General features: G+C 32.8%; 1 protein-coding gene across 3 annotated transcripts in view; it reads left to right on the plus strand.

Moving 5' to 3' along the window:
* TSC22D2 (TSC22 domain family member 2) overlaps positions 1–20,551 on the plus strand; it is a 49,044-nt gene that overhangs the window by 16,273 nt on the left and 12,220 nt on the right. Inside the window, exon 2 of one of the 3 annotated variants that reach the window (XR_012071734.1) lies at positions 11,126–11,284. The exons of the other annotated variants lie outside the window; for them this stretch is intronic. The gene's annotated coding sequence lies outside the window, so the exon portion shown is untranslated. The remainder of the gene's footprint in view (positions 1–11,125; positions 11,285–20,551) is intronic. 3 annotated transcript variants of the gene reach the window in all.

The raw sequence follows: 20,551 nt of genomic DNA on the forward strand, positions 1-20,551 counted from the left end.
CTCTGCCTGGCAACGCATTTGTTTCCTTTGGCATAGTTTGGATAACACTCATGGACTCAACTCCATCTCTTTCATTAGAGTAGAGTATTGCTAAGTGCATGTACATGTCATGTTAAGACATGGACTACATTGCCTAGAAATGATAACAGTCTTTTAATTCTTAGGCTTGATTTGCTGTGTGTGTCACTCAAGAAATTTTCTAACAAACTATCTTTTTGGTGATATATTCCTTACTTAACTAAAAATGTTTTTAAATGGTTACTTGTAGAACAAGAAGTTTTAAAATGTATAGTGCCATGCTTATAAATTCAATTTTTAAATTGTACAGCTATAGCGATATAAATTGACATAAATGTAAATTGTGACATGAAGCAAGCATGATGGTTTAATAATTCAAATGGCTTACCAGATGTGGCCAGGGTGAGTACTTTGTGGTGTCCTTTATACTTTTCCCTTAGAAAAACAAAAAATAGCACTCTGTTAAGAAACAATAGTTTTTAGATACATGATAATTTATTTCAAATCACTAACTTTCATGAACTACCATGACATCAGTATGAATGATATTTATTATTTTCATCAGAACAATGTAGAAAGGTTTGAGCTTTATTTTTTATAATTTGGATCTAATATTAAAGGTTTCTTTTGTTTCATCATAAAACAACCATAGAAGTTGCTCATCATTTGTTGTGATAGCTAAATACTCCTTATCTGTTTTCTTTTTTAGATATCAGAAACATTTAAGGTATCAGAAATGAGGCGGGTTGCTATATGTGTAGTTTCTCATGGGTTGAAAATATTTTGTCTTCTCCTTGGGACCTCTTGTCCAGAGCCAAAGAAGTTTAACAGATACTTATCTATAGTACGTTAGTGCCAAAATATAAGCAGAAGTTACATCCTAGATCAGCCATTCTTCACTGTAAATTGGCATGTTGGTACAAAGGGAACAAGGCCAATCCAGTAGAAATTGACTAGTGGCCTCCTTTTAGCTTTTCAACTAGCTTAATTAATTTTCAGTTGAGAAGAGCAGTTGTGGCTGGCTTCATTAGTTCTGACTATCTACTTCAGTTGGCAAATATCTACAAACTTTTTAATAGGTTATTTACTAACAAAATGTTGTGGGGATATTTATTCTCTTTCATTGCAGACAAGGATTAAAGATTTATATGTGTTAAACTTTGAAAAATAGCTCATAGAATTGCCTTGTTCATTTTTGACTATTACAAATTTTAGATTTTTAAAATTTTATTAATTGACAAGTATTTTGCAGAGATGATTCTATTAAATGGAACCATTCAGTGATCTGAGGGACTATAAATCCTTTATTATCTACTTACTATAAGGTACAAATTTGTCCATCAATGTTGATAAGATACCCTTTTTTAGCCTCCTGTTTATGAAATCTTAAATCATTTTCAGTTGGGGCAAGTTTTTAGCCTTATGTCAATTTTAATTAAACCTGCCCTAGATATCTGAAGATTCTTGGTTTTGCTTTTACTTGAAAGAGTGGGATTTCTTTCCCCAGGATTCTTTTAGCAGACTATCTTTTAATTAAAATATAAGTAATTAATACACCTTTCTCACACTGACTTAGAGCTCTCTAATGACTACCTTTGTTTTCTCCCCTATTTAAATTAGAATTAGCAAGTTGAGAAGTTTTCCCTGTCTTCTTCTGCCTATGTTTAGATATTATCTCTTTCCACTGATATTCAATGCTTTATACTACTGTTATATAATATATATATATATATATATATATATATATATACTGTTATATAGTATAATGTTATTATACTAACATCAAAGCTACTGGCAAGCTTTCCTTTCCCTTTTCCTGTAGATACCGTCATTGTTGTCTGTCTTCCCCATTTGTCATTTGCAGATACCTTAAGGAATCAGTGAGCTGAAACAATTACCGAATATAAGAACAATAGATTCTCATAGCTCAAATATAATACAGCCTTTCTTTAGGAAGCCCATTCTGTTTGCATTGACTATTTATTAAATTGAATAATGTAGCTTCCACAGTTAACTTTCTGGATATTATCTTACTATGAAGAAGCCAATTTTCAGTGATTCCTAGCCTATTGGCATTTCAGAATAGTAACTTTAAATTTTAACTTCCTATTTTTCTTCTTTAAAGAATGCTTTCCAAACTTAATTATTGGCATTGCTTTGTTACACTGACAGAATTAGTTTAGAACCTATCCTGATGATCACTGGGGAGCAGGCTCTCATTGGGAGTCCTTTGTCTACAAAAGCGAAGGGTAAGAATTTATGGCAAACAATTTTACCCTCTTGTAAATATCAGGTCAGTAAGGTAAAGGAGCATTAGAGGGAGAAAACTTTACCTCATGTAAATTAAAAGAAGAAATCATGTAGCTTGTAAGGATTTACCCTTATTAATAAACACTTAAAAGTATTTCTGTCTTAATGAAGAAAATACTTAAATGTGGTTGGCAGATGAGAGCAACAGTTGCTAGGTGCACCATCCCCCTGAGTTGGCTTTTCCTTCCTTATAGGACCAATATTTAAGGAAAAATGAATAAGGAAAGTCATACACATGGATTATTAACTTTAGAATGAATGTCTAAGTATGTGGTATATCTTTTACTAGGTACTTGATGATTTTGGTTAAAGTAAGTCTCCTCCCACCCCCTCCTCCCCACACACACAGTGGTTATTTATTTATATCTATTTACATCAAGTTTAAAAATTGTTGAATTAAAATATTCTTGTTAAATAACCTGAAGTATTTTATGTTAGAAAAGGCATCCAATATTTCCTATCATTTTTGCCTATGAGATTTCATTCTTTTTTTTTTTTTTTTAAATTTCATTCTTGAATTTAGGAGTAAATCAGAACTAAACTGCTTGTGTAAGATAGTTTGTTTTGTTTCAGTTATTCTCCAAGAAGCTTGGATACATCATTAACACCCACTTGTTAGCTAAAAACAAAAATGAGGTAAAACCTGGTTTTAAAAAAAAAAATCAGGTTTCAGAATTTGGCTAATCTAGTTTTTGAATGCTCAGTGATAGTGACTTTTTAAAAATCTCTTTACTGAAGAATAATTTGTATCAGAAAAGTGCACCATTCATAAATGTACAGTTCAAACTGGACACACCTATGTAACCAGCACCCAGATCAAGATGCAGGATTATAATAAGCTCCTTCATGACCTCTTGATGCCCCCTTCCTATTTTGTCCCCTCCTCTATCTTAACTTCCAGTACGTGAAATCATACACTGTGTATTTTGTGTCTGTTCTCTTTCATCCAGTATTATGTTTGATATTCGTCTATATCATATTGCATAGTTGTAGATCTGAACTACGTAATTTAAAGAGCCACCATGGTGGGTTACTTGTTAGAGATTGTTGCAGGTTAAATGTTCTCTCCTAGTAATCATACTATAAGTATTTGAGGAGATGAGCCCAAACTGTTGTGTAACCACGCCAAAAATATATCCTAATAATTTTTACCTAGTACTTACATAGTTTATTGATTACATTTTGACCAGTTCCACTTAATGGTATCTAGTACAGGATACTCAGATGCAGAAGATTAGAGGACACATTTTTAATGGCCTTTTTAGAACTGGATCTCAGATTTAGATGAAAACCTAAGAACATGCTGATAAAATGTACAGATGACATTAAAGCAGGAAGTCATGGCTATTATTGGATGGTAGCATTTGTAAATTTGACAGTCTGAAGTATGTGCAGAAATTGAGAAATTGAAAGAAACTGTATGTAAATTGAGGGAGGTTGCAACCTAAATTGAATCAGTAGATTAAAAGAAAAATACGTAGCTATGTTAGCTGACTGCATTTTATAGTATTGGTTAGCAAGTGACAAGCCTACCACAAAAGCTAATGTAATCTGAGGGAGTATTTATAGAACTAGAGTAAGTAGGAAAAAAGATGATGACAGACCTATTGTATTCCATTTCTATATCTATAGTATAGGTACTCTAAATACAAAGCTAGCTAGAAAGTCTACTTCCTTTATATTCCACCTAGGGAGCCAGGTGAGTGTTTCAACAGGCAGGCTTGAGCTCACTTTCTGAAAGGAGATGAGCCCCCTGGGAAATAATCTTGCTGTCACTAGAAGTGATAAAGCTGTCTTCCTGACTGCTAATCAGAGGTGTTGACTTTGAGGTTTAGAGCCAGTTACTTTTAAAATCCCTACCCTGGAGTTTCTGTGTCCCCTTCCCTTCCCATCCACTTAATTCTAAAGGAAGAAGAAAAGAGTTAAGAAAAGTTTTGAAACTGATCTCCTTTACTTCTGTCTCGTCATTCTTGGTATGATTGTCAGAAAACCTCAGAAAGCTGTGTGTTTGCTTAAGGAATGGAACGCTAACAAACTATTCTCTATTAGGAAAGAATTCCCATGTCAGGCAATTAAGTGGTGGCCACGAATAGGGAAACCAATGAGCTGGGTTTTAATACGGGAAGAGATAGATAAAAACATCATCATGTGATTGAAAGTGATAACTGTCATTTAAAATTCAAGCATTTTATGCCTCTCAAGTACAGCTGGAGGTATTAGTCAAGGCTTTGTGAGGAGGTGGCTTTTTGAGTTAGAAACTGAAAAGTGGGCAGAATTTGGTTATTCATGCATAGTTAAAGAACTGAGGAAAAAGACCCATTCCAGTTAAAGGAAATACTGTGAACTACTGTGGAAGTATAGGACATGTATGATAAGGATGGTTACGTTTGATTGGTGCATAAAACATTTGAAGCCAACAGAGAAGAGATGTTGGATTGGAGAGACCTAAGATATTAGAAAGGTAATGAAGGCTTGAATTAGGCAATAGAAATGAGGAAAGAATGGTTATCAGAAGGTAGGAATTAAATGATTTTGTTACTGATTGGATATGATATGGAAACAGTTAAATTTGAATCCAAGGTGCCAGACCTAATTGAGGGAATGGAGGTACCCTTAGGAAGTATTAGTGAAATAATTGGTTTGGGAGGGAGAAAATAATGATAAGATTTTGTTTTTAGCTACTTTTGGATGAGTTGAAGAGCTGATGGAAAGTCAAGGTAGAAATACAGCTTTAGCTATAGACCTGCGGCTTGGTAGAAAAGTTAAGGCTAGAAAAAGATTGAAGAATTAGGGTTTGGTTTTTTTTTAATTTAATTTTAGAATTTAAGCTGTAGGAAAGGCTGAGGTTTTCAAGGAGCAGAGTAGGGTTTGAGGGTCAAGCCAAGAACTTTAGCAACAGTACCTACATTTAGAGGACAAGAGAAACTTGGAAGAGGATAAGTGGTCTTAGAGACTAGAAGATTCTGAGAATATTAATTCCTAACCCAAAAGAAGGGAAAATGTTTGAATCTCTATTTTGAAAAAATTCAAATTTACAGAAAAATTACAGGAATAGTACAATTGATCATTGAACAATGTGGGGATTAGGGGTACCAATCTTCTACACAGTTGAAAATCCCCATATAACTTACAGTCAGCCTTCCATATCCACAGAGTTCCTTCATATCTGTGGTTCTGTATCTGTGGATTCAACCATCCTCAGGTTGTGTAGTACTGTAGTATTTATTATTGAAAAAAATCCATGTATAAGTGGACTCACACAGTTCAAACTCATGTTGTTCAAGAGTTAACTGTACAGAGTTTCAATAATCTTACCAGGATTCAATATTTGTTAACATTAAGTCATACTTGCTTTATCATTCTAACATCATTATTTAGGTACCATTTTAGAGTACATTGCAGATATTATATCTGTTTAACCCAAAAATACTTTAGCATATGTTTCCTAAGATGCTATTATATAACAATAGTATAATTACCAAATTCAGGTTTGATCAACTATTATCTAATATGTAACATACCGTTCCTATCCAGATTTTGCCAGTTATCCCAATAATGTCCTTCATGAACATTTTTTCCCTGATTCAAGAACCAAAACAAGATCACAGATTACATTTAATTAGGAAACATCCATCTTTTTTCCTCCTGTCTCATATAAATAAGTAAAATACTTCACTTGTATTAGTCTCTTTTAGAATTGTTTAACTATTCACTGAAAAAGGAAGTGCTAATGTTCTGGATGAAATACTGGGAAAAATTTCATCTGCCTAGCTAGTCTATACCATAGGGGTTGGGGAGGGGAGAGAGGAAAATCCAGCTGAAAAAAGTACTGGGGTTGGGGAAATTTTTAAGAGGAGATCTTTTATTTCTCAAAGTTTGGTGGTGGGGTGGCAAGAGAAGGAGAGCTTAAGGAGAACATGTGGGTTTATGTGTGGGTATATCCCTTAGAACAGAAATTGAGGTACATTCCTGTACCACTTTTTTCTGTACTGTGGTTTTTATACATATGTATTAAGTTAGGATTTTAATTATCTTGAATTGTGAAAAGTATTTGAAGACATTTTTACTCACCACTTGGGTTTACAAATTATATGACTGCTATCCTTTATGGTCTGTTGTATCCTTCTCGTTTTATTGAGAGCTGTCTAAGGTGGATTGTCTGCTGCCATATTTTTAGCCATATAAATACCTGTATCTCATTGTTTGAAGTGGTGTTTTGGTGGATCCTAACCATTTCTTCTCTCAGCCTTCCTATGGCTAGATGAAATGGGACAGCTGACCTGCTGACATTATTTGCAGCACATGACTGGACTTCAGAATTGATGATGAGAAATTATTAATGGCTCATCCATTATTAATATACTTCTGTTCATGTGCTTACCACCCTCCTCTTTAGTTAGTAAATTTTCTCTACATAAGTCCCTGCAGCCTACTCTGAGAGGTCATGGTAATTATTTTTAGGATGAAATTGGAGAAACAATTTTAAAAGGTGGAAATAGTTGGTAAGGCCTCTATTATTATTGTCATTATTCATTTATTTTAACTTCCCACCAAATGGGTTTTAAGTAAACCAAGCCTTTTAACAGCATAGAAACGAAATGTGTATGTATAATTTGCTAAACCCATCTTATTTTCTTCTACAGAATCTAGAACTCTGTAGCAAAGCTTTTTAAGAAAAAACTCTTAATGAACTTACTCAGATGAGAAGGAAATTTAAATGTAGCCTGAAATTGTTGAACCAAAACAAATATATAACATCTGTTTTGGGTTTTTTTTCCATTCTAGTTCTTAACAATTTAAAATTATGAACTCATACCTTTCAATGTATTTAAACGGGCAGATAGTTTTGGCAGCCTATTGAGAAGAAAGAATATTAATTGAAATTATTTTAATTTTCTGTTTTCCTTAAGATTTGGGTTGGTAGGTACTTAGACGGAGAAATGAGTGACTGTATTATAGGTGACATTCTTTGTGTGTGTGTGCGCGCGCACTCATACTAATGTTCTAAATTATGTAAATAAAGAAATGTATTAAATTTTTGTGATTGATATAAAGCATTTAAATGTATTAGCTAACCAAAAATTAGCTCCTTTGTTTAGGTTTTACTTGACTACTTCTAAAATATTTTTCATATTTGACAAATAAATTTAAATAGGTGGTAATAATTTAGAATGTGTATTCATTGATAAATATCCTCAAGAAATATCATTTTTATGCTGCTTTGTTTCCTGGTTGTTGTCAAAATTTAAAGATCCTTGGTTATAAATACTAATAAGATTTGAAAGGTGCTTATTTTATTTGTTTTCAGTTTTTAATTGTGATATTTGGCCCAGAAATAGTGGTGGTGTAACTTTTGCCTGCAAGCCAGAAACATATCTTTCTACCTAGTTACCACTATAATATCAAGATAAAAAAGGTATTCACTCTTTAGACCTACATACTATTAAAAAGAGAACAAGAAGGGGAAAAGCTGTGGTATCTGACTAATCCTACTCTTATTCACAATGACTATTAACAATTGATCTTCAGAAAATTTCTGTCTTTATTTACAGCAGCTGTTTCTATCTTAGTTATTGCTAACTTAGTCCAGAAAATGTTGCTAAATGTATGCTGGGATGTTCATGACATACTTTGTTTCCAAAAATTAGATATTAACTATTAAGCATAATATGTGACAGTGTCTTGAATTTTAAGGACAGTTATATTTCCCTTATGTTAGCTGTTATTAACAAAAGCTCAAAATAAATATGTAGCTTTCTATCAACAAAGCCTGCAAGACCTTATTGCATATATTCAAATACTGCACACTGGCTTCTACTTACCTTGTTTTTCCATTTTTATCTTCTCTCACTCCCAGTTTCAATTTCTTTCTTTTTTTTCTTTTTGGTATCTTCTATAAGCCATTTCTTCTCCTTTTGAAAGAATGAGGAGTATAAGTCATTTGTGAATAAACAATCTATTAAAATATCTATAACCTATCTTGTTAGGGCTTTTCTTCAAAGATATATTAATGAAATTCTTTAAGCTATGTATTTTAAATATCTTCCACCAATAGGTACATTTGATACAATGCATAATATGCAGAATGCCTTTTTTTTTAATTTAGTTTTTAACATTAACTGATCATTGTGTTAAATTGTGTCTTGGCTCAGCCACAGATACAAGATTTCCTGTAATTGTGTATGTCTTTTTATATGTGAATTTCTTGGAACATTGTCTTTCCAGTGTTCTTTTTCTGTTAGTATGTCTCATCTCATTTTTTTCCTGAAAGATTCTCTTTGCTATTTCTAGCCTCATTTTTCTCATGTGTATGGAAAGACTGTATGTAATTTTATTAGAGGCATATAGGAGTGCTCCCCCTTTCTCCATTAAAAAGATAAACATTTCTAACCTTTAGAGAATTAAAGCATTGATTTATATAGCGTCTAGAATTTTTCAAAACAGTGTAGTGAACTTTTTAAAGAAATGTGGTTTACACTTGAAAGTGAAGTTTTGTACCATTCATTCAAATAGCAGATTCCTTTAGGAACTCTTATAGGTGGGTTTGATTTCACATATCAGTTTTAAAACTTGGAAATTGCAAGTCGTCTACCTTTTTGCCCTGGTGCTGGCTATTTTGTTCTATTAATATAAGTTTACCATAAAATTGGCTTAATAATGGTAAACTTAAGCCTAGTTCTTGCTGGACTATAAGAACTTCTAATAGTATATTCTCTGTTAAATGGTATTTTTTCCTTCTTAAAAGTTGAAGAATGGAATGATAACTGTAGGAAATGCTCAGGATTTGTGTTTGATAGCAATCTTGCCAGACATTCAAGGTTGTGATTGATACATTAGAACAGCTTTCTAAATCAATATTCATTTTTAGGAGAATTCTAATTTTAAGTTAAATTTAAAGGATATATAATTAATCTTTATCCACAAGCACTTCAGTTACTCAATTTTATTTTAGATTTTTAATAAGCATTTCCTGCATGTTGGAATTTAAAGATTGAAAGTCTTCAAATGTGACCCTTCTACTTGGTAGCAAGTAACTTTGAAAATGCATGCTGGGGAAAAGAGGTTTTGTATTTTTTTTAATGTATACAGAGCTTAAATCCTAAATTCCCCATACACTTGTATGGTGCACACATCCTTAATTTTTTTTTCCTATAGGCTTCACAGTGAAATAACTAAATTTGCTTTATATGGCTGCTTTAATTCTGTCTTCCAAAGGTTTTTTTCCAAGCATTTATCATAACAGTACTTGTTGTTGGCAGGCCCTTTAACAAAGGACAGGTAGTCTGCCCTATAAATGACCAGTTCATCAAAACCTTACAGATAAGCAGATTACCAACATTACAGATGAATATACTTCAGGAAGCATTTACTTTGCTAAATATGTCTGGGTATTGTATCTTATCATGGGACTTGGCCCTCAAATGAGTGAATCATTAAAGTAACTTTTTTAAAAAAAATTATGGTAGTATTCTGGTTGATAAGAGACTAGAGTTGCATAAAAACTTCCTAAAAACATTTTGGTAATGTGTTGATGAAATGACCACAACTTTAAACTATTATTTATCTTCATAGATATGGATTTTTGCCTTCACCAGGTGCTATGTACAATATAAGGCTGTGCTTTGACAAAGGATAGTAAAGTTGTGTGATTTTTATTGAAGTCAAATGTGTTGTGAGATTACATTTGGAAAGATTATATTTGTAAATTGGAAAAATTCTAGTAATGTTTCAGACTATATGGAAGACTTTTAAATGACCATGTGTATTTAATAGAAAATTTCCATTAAAAGTTAAAATCTGTACCAATGTAACTCTAACCCCCTATGTTTGGGTCAAATATCTCTGGAGATTGCTACAGAGTTTCCTTACAGTGCTGTCTTTGAGTTTTCTATAGTTTTGCACATACTGATCTTCCTCAGTAAGGGCCTCTTTACCCCCTCCCTCTTGCCCTATTATGCCATTTTATTTAGGAAGTTAATATAGGCAAAAATATGCCCATAAATATGTGAGTTGCCTTTTCTTCGGATTACTGGCAACTAAAAATATAAATGAGCATTCTTATCAAATAGAAAATGTTAACCTTTCAGCGATTAAAATAGGTGTCTAATTGAAAACTTTTTTATATAAATTTAATAAATCTGAGATTATATTCTTAATGAAGTAATTTTTACCATTATTAAATCTTCCTATCCCCTGTTTTCTGCTGTGCCTACACACAGATGAGCAGTAGGGTTACTTCTGAGTAGGATACATTGTTACATCTATTATATAAAACATAATAAAATTTCATTCTTTCCATCATGTTGTCTAATTTTAAAATTGTGGGTGATAGAGACAGACTAGAAATAGTCTAGAAAGCATAAAATTTGAATGCTTTCTTAAGCATTTAAATAATCAATATAAATTATTACTGATCCAGCCACCTGTGCTATATAAGTCTAGAAATTCACATATGGATGTGGACCAAACAATAGAACTCAAGTGCCATTCTACAGGACTGCAAAGCTATCTATACCAAGTTAATGGTGTTAAATCATAATTTCTGGATCATGATCTTAAACCTTTAATTGGTTCCATTTCTATGACTCTTTACTAACAAATATTCATGATGGCCTGAAAGTCCATGTTGATATTTAAAGTTTGAAGTATCTAGATCAAATATGAAATTATCTTACATTAAAAAAATATTTTAGTACAAAATATCAGTTGTGTAATCACGGTAAAACATAAAACTTTGCTATAAAAGATTTTTAAAGGCTATTGATTAAAACACTTATTTACTTAAACTCTTTGCTAGAATTTTTTTTAGAATTCAGCATCGGAGGAGGAATGTGACATAATAATGATCGAAAGCCGAAAGTTTAAAAGTTGTGATGCCCTCACATGGTTGGAGGGTTATTCTAGCTTCTAAGGACTGAATGTTGTCCACAAGAGTGTCTCATCAGGTCATAAATTGGTAAGAATTGATGGATTAGATTTTATGTATTATACCTGATGTTATTGTATTGAGATGAATATTTATGAACAAAATGAACACATTGTATAACTTAAGAGTATAGTATTAAATATAAGTTAAAACTTGGAATTTTTAATACTTGGAGTATGTAATTCTTTTAAAGTCTCATGAGGCTGAAGGCCCTATCTTTGCAATGGTGTTTAATAAATAATCAGTTTTAAAAATAAAGTGACAGCCTATATTATAATAAGATTATTTAAATATTGCTATTGCATCTGCTGTAGATGCTTACAATATAGTAAAGAGCCCTATATACTTCCTAGTTAATATCCCAAGAGATATTTGAGAAATAATAATTTTTCATTTTTTAAAAATTTACATCCATTTTCTCCACAAAATATAGTTTAAATTAATTTTATTACTTGTGGGATTTTATTTTTCTTAATAAAAGACATTTTCCTGCTGTCTCTGAAAATAAAAGCCAACAAAATTTTCTCAATTCTTACATTGAGAACAATTAAGATGACAATATCAAATGAAAATGATATATTAGAAGTCTATATACAGTTTTATATGCCCTGAAAATTAAAACATTTCCTTTCAGAATTGTATTCTGCTTAGAAAACAAAAAATTTTAAGCTTGTTTTGTGTACCATCTTATTTTGCTTTGTTTTACACAGTTGTATTTTGTAGAGGGACTCTTAGAATAATGCAGTTTAGATTAGAATATTTACTCTGCACTCTGATGATCATCATATTTTGCATATGATAAAAACTAGGTTAAGTTATATGTCTAAAGTCATACAGTTATAGAATTAATATTTTTATTATGGTATACATATCCTGCAGATCTATCAAAAAATGTTTGAAATTATCATCTAAATAGGCTACAATATCTATTTCTGACTTTATTCTTAACCAGAGATATGTTATTCTCTCTCTTACACACCTTCATTCTGTCTTTTAAATTAATACTCTAAATTGTTTCTGGTAATAGTATTCTAAGACTTCGTGTAATTGTATCATATATATAAACTTAAAGTTTCTTAAACCAGTAATAGCAATCAATGGTAGTTTGGAAGAAAATACAACAAATTAATAACGGTTGTCCCTTATTCTATATATATTTTCCGTTTATATTTATTTTCTACAATAAATCTATATAACTTTGGTAATTAGGAAAATAACTTCTAATTTCTTTAGTATAGGATATCCATATGTAGTAGTCAGTGGGTGGGCCTCAGAGGATCATGAAGATCATGAAGCCTGTGAAATTTTGGATAGAACTTTGTTCAGTTTTCAGTGAAAGGTTCAGAGCATTTGCCAGGTTTTGAAAAACAGTTGAGTAACATTGTGAGTGAATTATTGTGTCTAAGGGACAGTCCCTGTTAGACACCCAGGTATGTGACTTATGAAAGAAATTCTTAATGAGTACACTGAGCTATAACTCTTACTGATACTTATCCAAGGCTGGCTTACTTTAAGTGACCATTAGACGGATAGAACAGATCCTAACGGCTTTTAGTTTAGAAATTGCATCCTGTCAGTCTCTGTGCTCAAGTGTTGATTCTGTTTCTCCACAGAGTAGTTGTTTCTTTGCTACTTAGTGGTTATTCTGTGTCAGGTTACTATGACATGTTATCTCATTTAATTTTCACAGCAGTCAAATTATATAGACACTATCAATAGCCTCAGTTGACAGAGGAAGAAATTGAAAGCTTAGGTTAAGTACTTTTCTCAGGTCACTTAGCTGGTAAGTGGTGGAGCTAGGATTCAAATCCAGCTTTCTAAGTGGAAATTGGGCTCTCTCAATTGGAGTGCAGGTATACAGAGTAATCCTGGAAAACTTGAAGGATAAGATAAGGGAGAATTTCATATTGTATAAAGATGTGAATACATGAATATGATTTCCTGTGAACTTAAGTAGCAATGGGTCAACCTCATTATAAAACCATCTTTTAAAGCACTTGCCAAAAAATAAATTTGGTAAGTTGCTTACTATCTAAAATTATTTATTGCATTATAAAATAGCCTTCATTCAAATTTAATACTTATAATTAATCATAAGCAACTGTACATGTATTAGAAAAGTTGTAGTACTTACTAGAATAGCATTGTACTAAGTGTAAACCATTAAGGAACTCACCCTTTAATATTTATTTATAAATAGCAAACACTGGAAGGATTTAAAAAGCTACTTTGAGTTGCCAGTGTTCCATGGGATAGGGAGGTGCATCACATGTAAAACCCCCTACTAAGCTATACCACATTTGCTCTTAGTTGTGAATGATTCTATTAATTAATTAATCAGTTCACTCTTTTATGTCTACTTGTAAAACATTTATGAAGCAAAATTTATTTTTTGGAAAAAGTGGATTTTTTTTATTGAGCACTTTGTACAAATCCTTTTTGTTGATTTAATTTTATTCTCAGATGAGATCTAAACCTTATGCCCTTTCCCTATCTTTAAGTGTTTATAATAAAGTTCCTGTGTCTAAATATGACTTAAAGTTAAATCCACAACAGTAGTACTGTTTAAACCAAAAGCAAGTAAAACTATAATAATTGTGTATTCTTCAGTTAAATTGAAATAGTCTGCGATCAAGTATAAACTTGATTGAAAATACACAAATAACATGATGGGTCATCAGAATATGAGAATCCTATCCTAAAAGTCTTCTTTCAGATAATGTATCTGTACCACAGCTTTTTTAGTAGTAATATATTTACCTTTTCAAAATTAAAACTATGAAAGTTTGGGAAATAAGAACAATTACATCTAATCCAAGTTTTTAATATAATTGCTGTCAGTGTTTGCATATTCTGCCCCAGACTTTTGAGTACATATTAATGGATTTTAATAGTTGCAATCATGGTTAAGTAGCTTTTAAGTAGTTTTTACTGTTCCAAATATTTGTCCATTTGTACAAAGCTAATACTGGTATTTCAGGGGTTTTGAATTTTTGACTGATATTTTGACATCTGTGATACCATCCTTTCCAGTTTTTCTTCCTATCTCTTTGGTTGTTTCTTTTCAGTCCCCTTGGCAGACTTTTCCTTTCTATTTATTCTTTTAAGTATTCTTGGTGTCTGCAGGATAGTGTCCAGACCGACTTCTCATATTCTTCATCATGTTAAGAGCATCTGGATGGCTTTGGATGTCATCTACGTGCTGGAGGAAACCATGTATATGCTCTTGGCACTCAAACTCATTACTTAGGCATATGTCTTTATATTCAAACTTCCCTGATCTTTTGTAGCCAGTTTAATCTGATCTCTGATGACAAGTTAATAACAAAATAACTGCCATGTCTACCTCCTGAGTATTTCTTCAGCCTGTTCACCTGTCTCATTCCTGTTCAGAGCCCAATCCTTTCTTAATTGGAAATGTAACAGCCTTCTGACTGGCCTTCATTATTTGAGTTTTCTAACATGACTGAAGATACCTATGTTCTTTTTACTTAGAACATTTTTGTGTGTGTATCCTTTTCTTCTCCACTCAAGTGTGACACTTCCTCTACTAAACAATTTTTTTCCTGACCCTAGATCTTGATTATGTGCTTCTGAAACACCCTCTATAATCTTGCCCTGTCTTAGCATTTATCACACGTCTAACTTGTAACTCCTGTAGTAAACTGTAAATTCTGGGATTATGTTTATTTGATAGTGTATCCCCATAATCAACATCTGATAAATGTTCCAGTACATTAAAATTGCTCTGGAATGTAGCTTCACAAAATTTGGTATCTGGAAAGAATGTTAAAAATTACTGTGTTTACAGTTAAAGGCAAGAGTCAGATATAAAAAAATAGATTACCTAAGTCAGTGTTCCTTGTGTATTTCATGACATTTAGATTTTGACCACTATACCTTACTAATACCAATTATATAGTTAACATATTTAAGTGTTTACCATGTGCCAGACACTAATGCTTTATGTCACTGAATCCTAGTATCTGGTCCTATTTTTTATCCTTTGGAGAAGCTGAGTAACTTTTGTGAAGTCATATCGTAAAAGTCATGGAGTTGGATTTCAAACCTGGTTATGACTCCAGAACCAAAGCCCTTTTATTTGATACCACCTCTGAGTTTATCTTCTGAGTCTAGAATTATAAATCTAAGTTGGAAAGGAATCTAGTGATCATTTATTTCAGCCGCTTATCTCATACTTGAGTCATGTATGTCTACAGCATACCTTCCAAGTTGTCATGTAGCCTTAGAACACCTCCAGTGATGTTTATCTTAGCATCCTGTCTTTCTTTTTCCATTTCATGTTTAAACCTTTTATAAATCCTATACAGCAGAGAATCTAAAATGTGAAGCAGAAAAATACTTTGCCATCACTTAAAGATTTAGTAAAGAGATTAGGTTCATGTAAAAACATAAGCTGTGGAAACATTGAACTGAGAACATTCTCTAGTTAATTCTGTTAGTTTTCATATCTGCTGTATTCAGGAATGTGGATTCCAGTTCATGGCCATAAGTCACTGATTTTAGTACAAACGTAGTTCTAAAGTTCTTTTTCAAACTGGATAAGGAGACATGGCTGAACATCTTAGAGATCACAGGAATGTTTTCCCCTCTTTGTAATTATTGATTTTAGTGGTGATGTAAGGGTTTCATGGGGCTCCTTTATATGTGCTTTGATCCACCAGTGTAAAAAGAGTAAAGCACATCCGAATCTCTTCGGACTCCTGGATCTAGTTCACTTAGAACTCTCACTTGTTCCTGACACATTCCTAAAGCATGACAGTTTGAAATGTCTTCTTGCTCTGACCTGACCAAACCAGCAAGACTTTTGCCTCCTCTTTCCACCTTTAGGATAGCTTTTCTTTTACTTCTCTTTAGATTCAATTCAAAGCATCTATAGCGAATGATGCTGGGGAATTGAGAGAACTCACAGATGGATATTTATGAGGTATGATTATACAATTAAGCCTTCACTAGATTGACAAAATGATTTTCCTCTAAGTCTGTGATTCTAAGGTAAAAAAGATCTTTTTCACGATTTTTATCCAAAAGATTGAGTTTTTAAAGCCCACTTTATTTTTCACAAAGTCTGCTATGACTTTGTCAGTCACCATGATCCATACGTGGGACTGCTAAGTTTCACTGGCATAATTTTGTCAGAAGCAACCTGAGAATCTATAGAGCTCTGACTTTTCTGTTCCTCAGACTTAAACAGTTTCTCTACTTACTTCAGTTGCCTATAATATATATAGACTGTTAAACTTTCTTCCTCGTCAGTGAGTAACAACCAGATGCAAGGAACAGCACAGAAAGATTATTGGCTTTTTATTTAAGCTCTCCTTGTCAGGGAGCAAAAGAAAACTCTAAGGAGGTCTTCCCACTTCCCCTGTGTTCCAGTGACACCCTTCTAATTAGTTTCTAATAGTTTAAGTAACTAGTTAATTTCTTAATTGTTTTTCCTGGTGCAGTAAGCCCTACTTGACATGAGTTCTTGTTGAACTTACAAAATATAATTAGATAATATATTAAATACCGTATGTTTTATTCCATCTTTTTCTTCAATTAAATGTTCAATATCAGTTATATGCAGAGTGTTGTAATAAGTAGACTCTTGAGATGGACACAGTTCCTGCCTTTAAGATTTAATTCAAGGGAGAAAAACGTTCAGTGAAGACAAAAAAATAAAATTATTTATGGAGGAGTCAGGGGGGTGGGGCCTGTCAGCAAGAAAGGAAGAGAGAAAAGATTATGTTGGTGAAGCGTTGCATTTCGTTCATTCTTATCTCTAGAATCTAAATTGATTTAACAAATTTCAAGTCATGATGTAAGTCTAGAAATCATAAAAATTTTACACAAATTGACTTACAAACTATTGTAAAATTCTGTCATTAACCATAATAACATTATAGAATCGTCATTGCCTAGAATAATTCAAGGACGTGGATTTCAAGATTGAAATGACAAAGAGTTGTTAGCTGTTAAAAACTTGTCACTGATAATGTGCATATTTGAGTACAGTTCTGCTTGAGTGCAAAACCCTTATAACCCTTCAGATTTTATAGTACTACTACTTTATACTTTTCTTTATTGTCCTATACCAAATCCCTTTTTGAATTAGGTCATTCTAAAGCAGTGATTCTCACGTAGAGTAAATGTGGTTTAGAACCAAAACACTTTATCCCACTCTTTCTGAGTTGTTTTTAGTAATACTTAATGTTGAAATGCCACATAATACTAAAGAAAGGCATGAGACATTTTAAACAGTTTTTTGGAAATTTTTATGTTGAATTTAATTCAGTTCTATCTCAGTGGCCTTTGGAAAAGTTTTCCACAGTAAGTTAGGATTATTTTCATTCTTAACATGAAATACTGAGATCCTATAGTATATCAATAAGAACTTTACCAATGTTCAATCCACAGGAATGCTATGTATGCTTAATAAATATTGGTGTAAGTGTACATCTCAAATCAAACAATTTTTGTTAGCATATATTTTGTGGCTGCATTAAATCTTTAACATTTGATTAATTGAGTATAAAGAAATAAAGTAAATCAAGTATAACGGAATCAGGCATAACTAGGATTATTTCATTCTTTCAGTGAAACATAAATACAAAAGCTATTTCTTAATACTAACTGTAATTAATTTTTATTTGTACCTTACTGCTTCATTTTTAATCTAAGATACACTGAGGTAGTAAACTCTGTACAGTGTCAAAGTCCAAATGGATCCAAACAATAGAAGGGACAAAAAAATTCTTTTAAGTTTCTTCTGTTGTAAAATACCTCACACAATCTTCACAGCAATCCTTTAAGGTAGATACAACCATGACCCCATTTTACAGATGAGGAAACTGGTTTCAGTATGTTAACTTGGTAGGATCACCCCTTCAGTAAGTAGTGGATTTGGGATTTTAAAACCAGCTCGTCTACTTCTAAAGCCTATGTTCTTAAACCACTTTATTATTCTTTGAGAGTTCAGCCTTTTGCATAGGCAGCTGATAAGAGGTAAACTGTCTTACCCCCGGAATGAAGTAGAGAGCAAAAGAGAGTTAAGCCAAGTGTAGCAAAGTGACAGCCTAGACAGCTTCAACTCTTCAGGGCATATCTTCACAGTACTTTCCTTATATTAACTATTTGCTCAAACCCAAACCAATCTAAACTTTTAAAACATCCCAAATGCAAAACATTCATTGATTTATTACAACCAGATTTTTTCCCTGATACAATATTCTTTTCATTTTATAAAGGGGTAATGACCATGCTTGGTGCTGTCCTTTTAGTCTAAATAATGAAGCAACTGTCTTTTTAAGAACCTCGTGATTTTTTTTATTCTTGTGGATTTATCCTATTTTGAAACAGTTCCTTGGTAACCTTCATTTTCATTTATTACTATCCCTGGACTTTGGGGACAGATTAAAAAGGGACATAAGGTAGCAAAGAAAGATTAATTATTAACCTAGGAATAAAAGCTGGATTTTAGGCAGATAACTCTAATTGCTAACCTGATACAATTTTACTTTGTCAAATACATTGTCTATAAAATTATGCTTTTTCTGTAAAGCTATTTTAAATAACATCTCTGCACCTTCAAGAAATGAACATAAATGAAAAGATTAGCTATAAGGTGGGCAAAAATTATGTATGTGCCCTTCACTAGTATATTATGACATTTTGGTATTCAAGGGAATAGCCTCATTTTGACTTAATCTGGTTAGGACTCATTGTGGAAATGGGATGGAAGGAATTTGCTCAAGAATAACTGTTTAGTTGAAAAAAAGATAGTTTGTGGAATAAATGAGAAAGAAGAGGCAAATGTGAGGCCATTCAATGAAAGAATTAGCTTTCACAAGAAGTGTAGTTTCTTCCCATCCCTTCCTCTATAACTCTTCACTTGTTGGTCTTCTCCAGTGTTTTGGCCCCATTTGTCTTCACTGTTTAACCAAGCTCATGTCTCACAATTTGAGCTACCCAACACATTCTGACAACTTTCAAACCTAGACTACTCGCTAGAGATTACTTTGGAGTTCTAGATGCCTATTTCCAGCAACCTTCTTTCTTTACTTCTCCACTGGGATCTATATCCCAGATGCCTCAAAATTCAACAACCCCAAATGTAACTTAAAATTTCTTCCAAGTTTCTCTGCCACTCACTTTCCACCCCTCAAAAAATTTAACCTTCTTCCTGAGACGTTAATTACCTCCCCACTCCCTAGTTGCACCATGCTAAAAACTCCAGTCATCCGTGGCATTTTCTTTATTATAGGTGAGCCTTTTTCTTTTATCATCCCTCTGATCTCTCACATATTCTCTGTGCTTCAGTTATAGAAAGAAATTTCATTTTCCCTTGCTTAATGCCTGTGACCAAGCATTTTGCAGTGTCCAGCTATCCCTTCTTCCCCTTTGCTTATCTTAGGTAACTTTTTTAAGACCTTTATTGAATAGTACTATCTTTCCTTCTAACCCCCCTGCCTACACACACACACACACACACACACACACACACACACACACACACACACACACACAAAACAGCGCCTTTGAGTGTTTACACTAAGTTTCATTAAAGTCTCTGAAACTAAATGATGAAAGAAAAAGGAAAACAATCTGAGTAACTTGCCCCTAGACACAGCAAATCTGAGGTGAGGCCAAACTGCGGTGTGTACCTGCTAATTCTACATCAAGTGATCATCCCACTGATGGACACTGTCTAACTTTGTGTCTTTCCAGCCAGTATCTGTTGAGTGTTGGGCATGTACAGAGGAGACAGATTGGAATTTCTCATTTTTTAATATAAGTGTCATCTAGAAAGATAGATGTTACAGAGATTTGGCTATTAGGAAATAAGAGATAAAGTTTGTTCAGGATTTATGACCTGTTACCTCCAAAGGAATTTGCATTACCTAGATGTATGAATTAGATATTAATATTAGGCAGTAAGAACATGACAAGTTTAGTTTCAGACTGAAAAGGAGAAATGAGATTAAGGAATGTTTCCCCAATTATTTATTTTAAGTTTGCTTAAAATAATAGCATTACCCATATTCATTAAATACCAAGGAATGCTTGGGAAAAGTCCATTTTGCCATTAAGTGTAGGAAATGGCTTTGGAGGTGATCCAATACAGCTACCTCATGTTAACCAAAAAAAAAAAAAAAAAAAAAAAGGCCCCAGAGTCATTGTAGCAAGTGATATATTTAGGACTCAAATCCAAGTATACAGTTTGTGAGTCCAGGCTTCTTCAGCACTCTTTAGTAAATGGCTGCCAGCCTTGTAGTAGATTTTGTACAGCACGTA

This window comes from Vicugna pacos, chromosome 1 (genome assembly GCF_048564905.1).
Source record: "Vicugna pacos chromosome 1, VicPac4, whole genome shotgun sequence".
Taxonomy (NCBI): Eukaryota; Metazoa; Chordata; class Mammalia; order Artiodactyla; family Camelidae; genus Vicugna; species Vicugna pacos.